Source organism: Microtus ochrogaster, unplaced genomic scaffold (genome assembly GCF_000317375.1).
Source record: "Microtus ochrogaster isolate Prairie Vole_2 unplaced genomic scaffold, MicOch1.0 UNK7, whole genome shotgun sequence".
NCBI lineage: Eukaryota > Metazoa > Chordata > Mammalia > Rodentia > Cricetidae > Microtus > Microtus ochrogaster.
Window position 1 is genome coordinate 597,542 of NW_004949105.1, and position 10,800 is coordinate 608,341.

The following is a 10,800-nucleotide window of genomic DNA, read 5'->3' on the forward strand; positions in this document are numbered from 1 at the left end:
AGTTCGATCATATAGTCTAGAGAGAGGAAGCTAAATTTTGTTAAAGAACAATGAACTAACTATGTTACAATGTTTTTTTAATTACTTTTGAGTTAACTCAAAAATTTGTTTTAACTACATCTGTGCTATTTTATTAGAACTTTTTCTCTCTCTCAGGGTGAGCATGCTTGTATTTAATTTTGAATGCATTTAGTTATAGCTTTGGGGTATGAATAATTAGAAATGAATGTACCAGGGTTCATTTAGTACTGCAGAAAGAAGTTGAACAACACATTTAGAATGCACAGAAAACTCGCTCTCAACTTTCTACAATGTAATTAACAGCAAGAATGCACACGGCTGTAGTCTTAGAACCATGCCATGTAATTTATCCTACAGTCATAAGTAGCTTATAAGCTATAAATCTTAATGATCATATTTATATTTAAAACTAAACATGCATAACCCATCAGTAGGAGCCTATGTGATGCAGGTGACACTGTGTCCTAGTTGAAATAGGGAAAGAAATAATTTTCAGGATGCCTGCACGAGGAGACCCAAGATGGAAGGAAGTAAAACAGGCTCATTAGTCTGAAAAAGTGACCTCTTCCAGGCCCAGGCTCCAGATCTTCCAGACCTGCGCCAACCCTGAGCAAGTAGTTTGATTTCTTGTGGCCTCAGTTTACCCACCTGTGATAAGGCATTTCACCTTTCCACCTCTGAGGAGCCCTTTTCTTTTCTATGTGATACTTATTCCAACCTTCCTTCCTTCCTTCCTTCCTTCCTTCCTTCCTTCCTTCCTTCCTTCCTTCCTTTTTTCCTTTCTTTCTCTTGACTTTTCAAAACAGGATTTCTCTGTGTAGCTCCGTCTGTCCTGAAACTCTCTACAGTCAGAACTCAGATCCACCTACCTCTGCAGGGATTAACAGCATGCATCACCACACCTGGCTTCTTTCTTGTTTTCTAAGGGTTATGGGTAGAGGCCAAAACTTAGTATTTTGAGCAAAGACACTCCAGGAAATAAAACTTGATTGCATACATTCAAACTGACATATGCTAACATTGTGTCATATTGCTTATAGCTCCTCATAAATATGAAATGAGCTATGTACTGTTGAACTACCCATTCTTCAACCTCGACCGGGCTGTAGGCACTAAATTTTTAATAAACAAAGGTAACTAGAAAAATTATAGCAAGCTTTTTATAAAATGCTGCATATACAAGTCTATCATAGGCAAATGGCTAATGAAAGGATCTTGGTTCTTGGACAGTTTCATGGTTACCCAGGGTTCGTGTCTAGAGGGAGCCATACATTGTTGGTATTACTCAGAGGTTTCAGAGATGACAGACTAATCTGAGCAATTAGATTCTTGAGAAAGATCAAGATGCTTATTAAATCTTTTCTTAGTCACTCTTGATTACAACCATTCATTTATCCCCATGGAATAAATTGCCGACAGAAAGTTACAATTCAACTCTAACACTGCTGGCTTTTATTTTAGATGATTAGAAAAGTCACCATCGTTGCCACATATTCATAAAGGGGATCTGTAATTAATTAAGAGTTAGGCACAGGGATTGGAATTGCATGAAGATGCAAACTGTGCCTTTTAAGTCTCTCCACAAAGTGGCATAGTACCCAGTACAGGTCACAGCCACATTAAATGGCTACAGGTATTTATTTAGTGCCTACAGTTTGCCTGACAATGTTGTGAGTAACACAGACCCAGGCCTAACAGTGGAAATCCTGTTCTGTAGCAGGTTATTCATGTAGGCAGAGAGACAGGAATACTCAAAATAATACATCATGTCAGGTATGGGGAGAGAGAGGGAGAGGGGGTGGGAGAGAGAGAATTCTCCATTTGTCTTTGTAGTTTGTCGTTTACATACACAGAGACAGACACACACACACACACACACACACACACACACAGAAAGAGAATGAGAGACAGACAGACAGACAGAGAGAAGCAGAGACCAGAAAGAAGACAGTCAAGGCATGTGGATGCCCGTGTGAGTGCTGATGTAGTCTGAACATTGATTACAGCCACTGTGTCCAGTGATGAAGGCCTGCCTGTGTATTGGAATAACGTCAAGGAGGATTGTATGATAGGAAAAGGGAGGCCAGTTGATAAGAGTCTTTGGAGGCAGGGCCAAATCCCTGAGTTTGATTTTGGGTGGAATACACAGTTGTTAGGGTTCCAACAGAGCAGTGATTTAAAGAGACACGAGCACTAATTCTTTCTATACCTAGAATGTGGACTCTAGATTTAGGAGCAAGGGGGAAAGAGTGTGGGCTGTGGTTGAGACAGGAACAAGAAAGAGGGACTGCAGAACCCTCAGGATGAGAGGGCCTAGGACCAGTCAGAAGTGGGCCTAAGTGATGAATGAATTGACTGGACCCACACCCACATAACTGTCTGGAAGGCTCATCGTTAGTAGACACTGACATGGTATAGTGATGCGGAACTGGTGGGTGTTAGCCCCGCTCACACACTTCCAGGAGGGCTCCTGTTCAACACACTCCCTTGAGCCTGTGCAGACCATTGATACCAGAACACTGAGATGCTTGTGTCAAGGCTACTAAGAAGTCTGCATCTGTATGATCCTCATGTTGACTGTTTCTTTGGACCCCTGGATAGCATGCAATATCCCAGAAGGGAATCTCTCTGAGAAGGCCACCATTCATCTGATGGCATCCTTACCTAATCCATAGCAGCTTCAGGAAGGAGTTAGGTGCTTTTTAGTGTAATACATTTAATATCTCAATGGGAACAGTGCCAATTTTATGTCATTAGAGCGAATATGCGTGCCTCCGATGAGACTTTGTTATGAGTTTTTCCAGTGTGCAGAAATGAATTAGTACCAGTGGTAAGGTTTTCTAAAACATTTTAGATGTTTCAGAAAATTAACTGTTGCTTTCCTGGAACAGTAACTAACCAGAATGGAGACACGCCTTGCTCCTTGCTGCTGGTGCAGAATCCAAGCTTCTACCTCCTTGTTAAGGAGCTACAAACCCCAACAAATGGACCCCTGCTGTGCCAAATGTGGCAGAGCTGAAGAAAAAGGGGGAACCTGGAACCCATGGGTTTCGCGTCCTCTGGGGTGTCCAACCTGCAGTCACAGCCCTCAGATTCTGTGTGTATTTGGTGCAAGGACAGGAAGTGAGTACAGAATGATGTAGGAAAAAAAAACATCATTTCCCTAATTCCAGGTCTTATTGAGTGGGTCAGCACAGAGGATTAGATCCTCTTACTGATTACCATGAGCAGAGAAGAGAAATGAACGTGGGTGGGGGTCTGCCAGAGGAGTTCTTCTCAGCTCTGTATTGTTTAGATCTGACTACAGCAGCCCTTGTGGAGATCAGCCACATAGCAGCATGCATTTGCCTCAGGCAAAACACACACTTTTGACTTTTAAAAAATTATTTCATTTATTGAATTGCAACAATCCCCCTGTTCTTCCTTCTTTAGGCTCCAGCTTTCAACAAACGTTCTTATTTTGTGAACCTGGTGTGGGATTCCCCTCTGTATGCTGTGAATTTACCATTGGTTAATAAACTGTTTTAGGCCTGCAATAGGATAGAGTAGAGCTACATGGGGAAAACTCAACTGAATGCTGGAAGAAAGGAGGTGGAGTCAGGGAGAAGCCATGGAGCCGCCACCAGAAAGAGACATGTCAGAACCTTGCCAGTAGGCCATGAGCCTTGTGGTAAATAGAAAATAATGGAAATGCGTTAAATTAAGACGTAAAAACTAGCCATTATGAAGTTAGAGCTAATAGGCCAAGCAGTGATTTCATTAATAGTTTCTGTGTGGTTGTTTCAGGAGTCTGGGCAGTCAGGAATCAAACAAGTGGCCTCCTCATAACGTTCTGTAGATATTTCTATAGAAATGTTCTATAGATATCTGTCAAGCACATTTGAGGCAAAAATCTGTTAGTTCTGTTGTTTCTCTATTTAGCTTTTGTCTGGAAGACCTGTCTATTTGTGAGAGTGGGAGTGGGTGTTGCATTCTCCCACTAGTAATGCGTGGGGTTTAATGTATGGTTTAAGCATTTGTAATGCTTCTTTTACACATGCGGGTGCCCTTGTTTTGGGGGCATAGATGTTCATAATTGAGACTTCATCCTGGATTTTTCTTTGATGAATATAAGATGTCCTTCTCTCTTTTGATCATTTTTAATATGAAGTCTATTTTGTTGGATATTAGGATAGCTAAACCAGCTTTTTCCTTAAGTCCATTTTATTGGAAAATCTCTTCTTAAGCTTTATTCTGAGGCAATGTCTGTCTTTGAAGTTGGGGTGTGTTTCTTGTATGAAGTAGAAGGATGGCTCCTTTTTTATTATTCATTCTCCTAGCCTGTGTTCTTTTATTGGCAAAATGAGTTCATTGATATTAAAAGATATTAATGACTAGTGATTGTCAATTCCTATTACTTTTTTGGTTTTGGTGGTAGTGGTTTTGTGTGTGTGTGTTTCCCTTATTTAGGTTTTGCTGGTGTGAGATTATCTATTGCCTGTGTTTTTGTGGGTATAGCTAACTTCCTTAGGTTGTAGTTTTTCTTCTAGTACTTCCTGTAGGGCTGGATTTGTGGGTAGGTATTGTTTAAATCTGGTTTTGTCATGGGATATCTTGTTTTCTCTATCTATGGCGATTGAAAGTTGTTGGGACCATTTGGAGTCCTGGCCTCTAGCTGCTCTTTCCTGATCATGACCTTTACTTTCCTTCTGATTTGAGTTACTGAAAGCTGTGTCAAAGTTGTTTACCAGCTCTGCTTCACAAGCATGTGTTGCCTTGACCTTAAGGATCAGAGGATAATGTTTTCACCTGTTGGCCCACATGACTGTGTTGGGTATATAAGCCTTCATGGTGCTATTGAATAAAGGGCTTCTTACCAGTGATTAGAGGTCCATGTCCTTGTCTCTCTGTCTCTGTGTGAGTCTTTGTGTGTTTCAACCTCCAGCCCCTTGCCCAAAGCTCATGAACTGTATGGTAGCGCATAGAGTGCAGACAGGCATTGTGCGCTGCAGAAAGTTTTGTTGTGTATAGTAGTCTGGGCTGGCATCCATAGTCTCTGCAAAATGTCTGTCCAGGACTTTCTGGCTTTTAGAGTCTCCATTGAAAAGTCAGGTGTAATTCCGATAGGTCTGCCTTTATAGGTTACTTGGCCCTTTCCCTTGCAGCTCTTAATATTCTTTCTTTCTTTTTTTAAAATACATGTTTAGTATTTTGATTGTTTTGTGGTAAGGGAAAAGTTTTCTTCTATGATTTTGTTGAGTGTATTTTCTGTGCCTTTGAGCTGGGATTCTTCTCCTTCTTTTGCTCTTATTCTTAGGCTTGGTCTTATCATTGTGTCCCAGATTTCCTGGGTGTTACTGTGTTAGGGATCTTTTGGAGTTAAAATTTTCCTTGACCATTGTATCTTCAATACCCTCGATTCTCTCTTCCATGTCTAGTATTCTGTTGGCAATGCCTGCATCTGTAGCTCCTGTTCACTTTCCCAGGTTTTCCATTTTCATAATTCCCTTAGTTTGTGTTTCCCCTTGCTTCTCTTTCAATTTTCAAGTCTTGAACTGTTTCTTCATCTGTTTTTTTTTTTTCTTCTTGGCTTTCTTTAAGGAATTTATTGATTTCTTCCAGTTTGTCTTCTCTTCATTTTTTAAGTGAATTTTCCATTTCTTCCTTAAGAGACTCTATCATTTTCATACAGTTATTTTTAATGTTATTTTCTTGTGCTTCAGCTGCATTTGGATGTTTAGGCCATGCTATCATAGGATCATTGGGTTGCGGTGGTGACATATTGTCCTTCTGTTATTGAATATATTCTTACATAGGCATTCACTCATCTGATTATAGGTCTGGGTGCTGTAGTAAGTATTACAGCTTGTATTCACCCGCCTCCTGGGGCATGGCCTCTCTTACTATTTACAGGGAAGCCCAGCATGCGTGCATCCCTTTTTCTCTCTCATTCCCCTTGCTCTGTTCCCAGCCGGCTGTTCCTTTGGATCGTGTGATTCAACCAGTCAAGCAGAGAATTCTGATTTGTGAGTTTACCCCTTAATAAATGACGATCTATTTCTCAATTATGAGCTAGTGTGGGATTTCTTTTAAGCAACTGACCACTGGAGCAGTCTGTGTGTTGATTTGCATGCTTGTCTTTGATGGATGGGTATTTTCTTGCTTTCTTATTTGTTTCTTTATTATCTTCTGACCTGAATAGCTAAGGGCTCTCTTGTGCAGCAGGTCTTCAGTTCCAGTAAGGTGTCTCAGCTGTGCTTTGTGGGGGTTTGGGTGCCTAGATCCAGCCTCTCCTCCTGTTGTTTGGACTGTAACTGTGCCTATGGAGTCTGATCGAGTTGCAGGAAAGGGCTGGCCATAAAGAGGATGAGGAAGTGGGTGGGGTTTGACGGCAGAGTGGGTATTGGCAGAACAGAATCCAGTGGGTGGCCATGGTGGTGGTGTTGCAGCCCGCAGGCAGGTCTCTTACCTGCTCCATGATGTATTTTTATCCTGCCCCTCCCACATTTTTGTATAACTCTTCTGGAGTCTATTTACCACTTACTTTCCCAGCTCATGTTTTCCGCCCTGTGCTGCTTGCATATTCACAGGTGTGAACCATCCACTGGGGTATGACACCCCTAAGAAAACTGATTTTCTCCTGGAAGCTGTTACCTACCAGTAGCTCCTCAGCTAGGGGTGGGGACTTCTCAGCCCCTCCTCCTTCATGGTGAGTTGCTGAGTGACTAGGTCTTGTATAGGAACCATGGATGCTCTAACTCATAAGGTCTAGAAGATATTGCTTTTCTCTTGGTCTTTTCCAGACTCTGTGCTATTCTTTGAGTGTTTTGGTGTGTGTGAATGTGTGCATGTGTGCGTGTATTTGTGTATTTGTGCACATGTGTATGCATGTATCGCTTATATTTATATGTATGATCTTTTCTGACTTTTGTTTTCTTTTGGGAACAAGAGAGGGACAGTTAATGATTCCCTCATGAGACCTTCAGTAGAATTCAGGGCTGGTTTGTGTGAGACTACTCTAGTGAGCACTACTGAAGTATTAGCACATCACATACAAACATACATTTTATTAAAATGTTAGGAGTTTTTTTTTTTTCAAATCCTGTGGGCCTATTTCATTTGTGTCCACATTGCCTTTTACTATAGAATGGGAGGTAGGATCATGTCTCGTAATTTTTATCCTCTCTAAGGCAAAATAACACTGTCTTTTGTGAGGGTGTCAGGGCTGAATTGTGTGTGGCAGGGTCTTAATACTCCAATTGTGGGCTGAAGATTGTCATTACTGTTACCACCACCACTGTCATCATCACTATCATCATCATCATCATCCCTTATCATCATCGTGACTATCATCATCATCATCATCATCATCATCATCATCATCATCCCTTATCATCATCATTTAACATCATCATCACTATCATCTGCATCATCACTATCATCATATCACTATCACCATCATCATCACTATCATCATCTGCATCATTATCGTCAGCATCATCATAACAATCATCTGCTATGAATGTGGATCTCAGGGCTTGAGAGATGGTTCCACCGGTGTTTAAGTATATGTTCCACTCTTGCAGAACAAGTTCCATTTCTCACACCCATGACAGGTTGCACATAACTGTCCATCACTCCATCTCCAGAGAGATCTGATCCTTCTGGCCTCTGGGCCAGCTGTGCTCGTACCCCATGCATTGAGATGCAGGCACACATACATACACATACTAAAAATTAACAATAGTACATGAATTCTTAGATTCTGCCCAGCTCTGCTGGACCATATCTCCAGTGGGGATCAAGGGGCTGTTTCACGGCTTCTGAATGATCAGTATGGCCAGATTCTAACTAAATGCAGGGTCACTGGATGTGGCTACTACATCACAAACTTGCGTTATGTCCACCTGCACTGTTCCCTTTGCTGAATCCCATCTAACCTTCCTGTCTTTTCCCCACTGTGCTATAAATACAACACTTCTCCTCCCACTTAGCATATTTTCATTTCTAGAAAGAACGATCATAAACACTGTCTTGAGAGCAATTTTCCCAAGTGTGCCCAATAGGATTATTAACTGATCTAATACATTTGGAAACATTTCAAAACCTATTAGATGCTTTTCCTGATCTTCAAAACATATTAGAGCATTAACCAGAACTCTCATATATTGTGGATTATCTATTTTCAACAGGAAGGTTGTTGCATATTACATTCCCCAAGCTTATTTTAATTCAAAATCACGGTCTAGAAGGAAGAACCTTGGTTCTTAGAATGTATTTTCAGAATCACTCGTCTGGAGTCCAGGACAAGAATGAGGCATGTTTGAAGAGGTCCTTAAATTTCACGTTCAAGATGCTTGGTTCTCAGGAGAGGCCATTATGGAATGATCAAATGCAGAATCCATTCAACAAAACCGATAAAACTGAAATAAAGAAATTCACCAAAGGACTTTTGTTCTCCTCTTCCATTTTACCCAAGATAAATTTTAGCAGAATATAATAGTTTTTGATCAATGCAGATGGCATTTTATGTTTCCTGTCAAAAATCTTTTAAATCATATCACACACCTCAATACACATAAAATATAAAGATAGATAGGAATTCATGTCTTCCTTTAAAAAGAAGTGACCAAGTCTATAACAGAGGAAGAGCAGGGGAGCCAGACAGTTTAGACTCCTGCTACTATGGAACTATGTGACCTGTCACAGGCTCAATTAATTATGCAATGTGGTGTCTTTGGTGAGCCGTTCACACGGTGTGTGTGCACCTGCCTATGTCTGCATGTGCGTAGGCCCAAGGTTGACTTCGAGTATCTTCCTCTGTTATGCTCACATAATATTTTGAGGCAGGATCTATTACTCAACCTGGAGTTATTCTGGCTGGGCTGTCTGGCCAGGGACCCCTGGATTGTAGTACAACTTGAAGTAGTACTTCTGTGTTTCTCCCTTTGGCAGTGCAGTTACAACTACACTCTGTGACACCCATCTTTTACATGGGTGCTCTGGCACTAAACCCACGTCCTCATGCTTGTGAACCAAAGACACTACTCAGAGTGTGATCTCCTCAGCTCCACATTTGGGGCACTTCCCTTTGCAAATCAACAACAGCAGCAACAACACACAGCCAAAAGTGTTATTTTGAAAGTTTGCAATGAAAATGTGATCTAGAGATTCTGGATTATTCTTTTCGGGAATAGGATGTGCTCATTTCTTATGGATGAAAACCTTTTGCCCAGGCAATTTTCTCTGATGGGGTGCTGAGTCACACAGAGGGATAGCCATTGCAATTGAGAATGTTGCCTCTGATTATTTCCCTAATATGCTCATGTTGAGATTTTATTCTTCCACGATGACTCATGCACCACAAACAGAATGTGGTTTTGTTCTCTCCTTTAGAAAACCACTGGAGTGAAGACAGGCATTTAATGTTAATTTTCCAAGTAAAGAGACGGGCCATTGTTACATATTCTCTGATGATGGGTAACGCTTTTTTTTTTTAAGATATTGTTGCCGCTGTGGCAGCACCTCCCTATACTTGTCATACAGCAAAATCTGAGGTCACTTGATGTTCCTTAGTTTTGATTCTAGTCAAGGTAAAATTTCAATTATGAAACCCGTGAGAAGGAGCATGTTCTGGTAGACAGGGGCAAATTAGAGGAAAGCTAATCAGGTAAGGGCTTCTTATCTGGGCCTATTGAACTTTATAAAGACACATGTGAAAGGGGAGGGGTCTGCTAAGCTCGAGGACTTCCTGGAAATGCTCAACCTAGCATCATGCTGTTTTCTTCAGTCTATCCTGTGCCTTCCCTCTCTCATTTTCCTTACTTCCAACTGCTGTTGTGTCAAGGAAGAGCTCTGCTTCTATAACCTTCCGCTACATCTTCTAGTGTCTAGTATCTCCTGGTCAGCATTGTCAAGGCTTCTGTCACGTGTCCATACTTCCCGTTTCCTGCAGTAGCTCAGCAAACAAGTGCTAGATCCCTACTGTCTGCCAATTGCTTCATTCCACTCCAATGAATAAAACAGTCAAAGATGTCTGGAAGTGACTTTCTACAGAGAATACAGATAAAAACAATGGGCATAATCCAATGTGAATTACACAGAATGACCCAGGGAAAGAAGCCAAGCAAGAGTTTGACGTATGCTTGGGGATTAGTGGGTAAGGGTAGAAGGATGTAGGTAAAGCTTAGAGTACAGCATAGAAGGGTATTGACAGTACCAGGGTGGCCAGGGCACTAATTAAATATTTGGAGGTAAAGAGTCTTTACATGCTCATCTAAAAGACCAGTTCAGACCTTGTTGATGGCTACCGTGAGAGAAGAAACATGTTAAGATGAGGAGTTTACATGGTGTCAGTACCGAGAATTCCTTGCGTGCAAGGGAAGGAACAGAGAGTTCTGCTATGAAATGAGGGGGTAAGGACAGTAATCTACACCAGAAGTGATAGTGAATTAACCAGGACAGATGTGGCTGGGGAGAAGTGAGATTCTGAATGTTTGATAAAGAGCCAGTAAACCTAGCTTCTAGAGTGGAGGGATAGTTGGGGAGATAGATGCCTCGGAGTTGCTCCAAGAACTAAATCTGCAGCTGTTATCTGTTTTTATGTTGAGGATGACTAGGCTATCATGGGAAGAGTTTTTGTGATGAGGTCTCTAGTAAGCAACTAGAAATCTCCAGGGAGCAGCTGGATATGGGAATATGGAGCCTGGGGAAGGTATGTATGTTGAGATACAGATACGGATATAGTACATGAATGGATGACTTCTAAAGTCATAAAGTAGATAATCTCAGTAGTCCTCA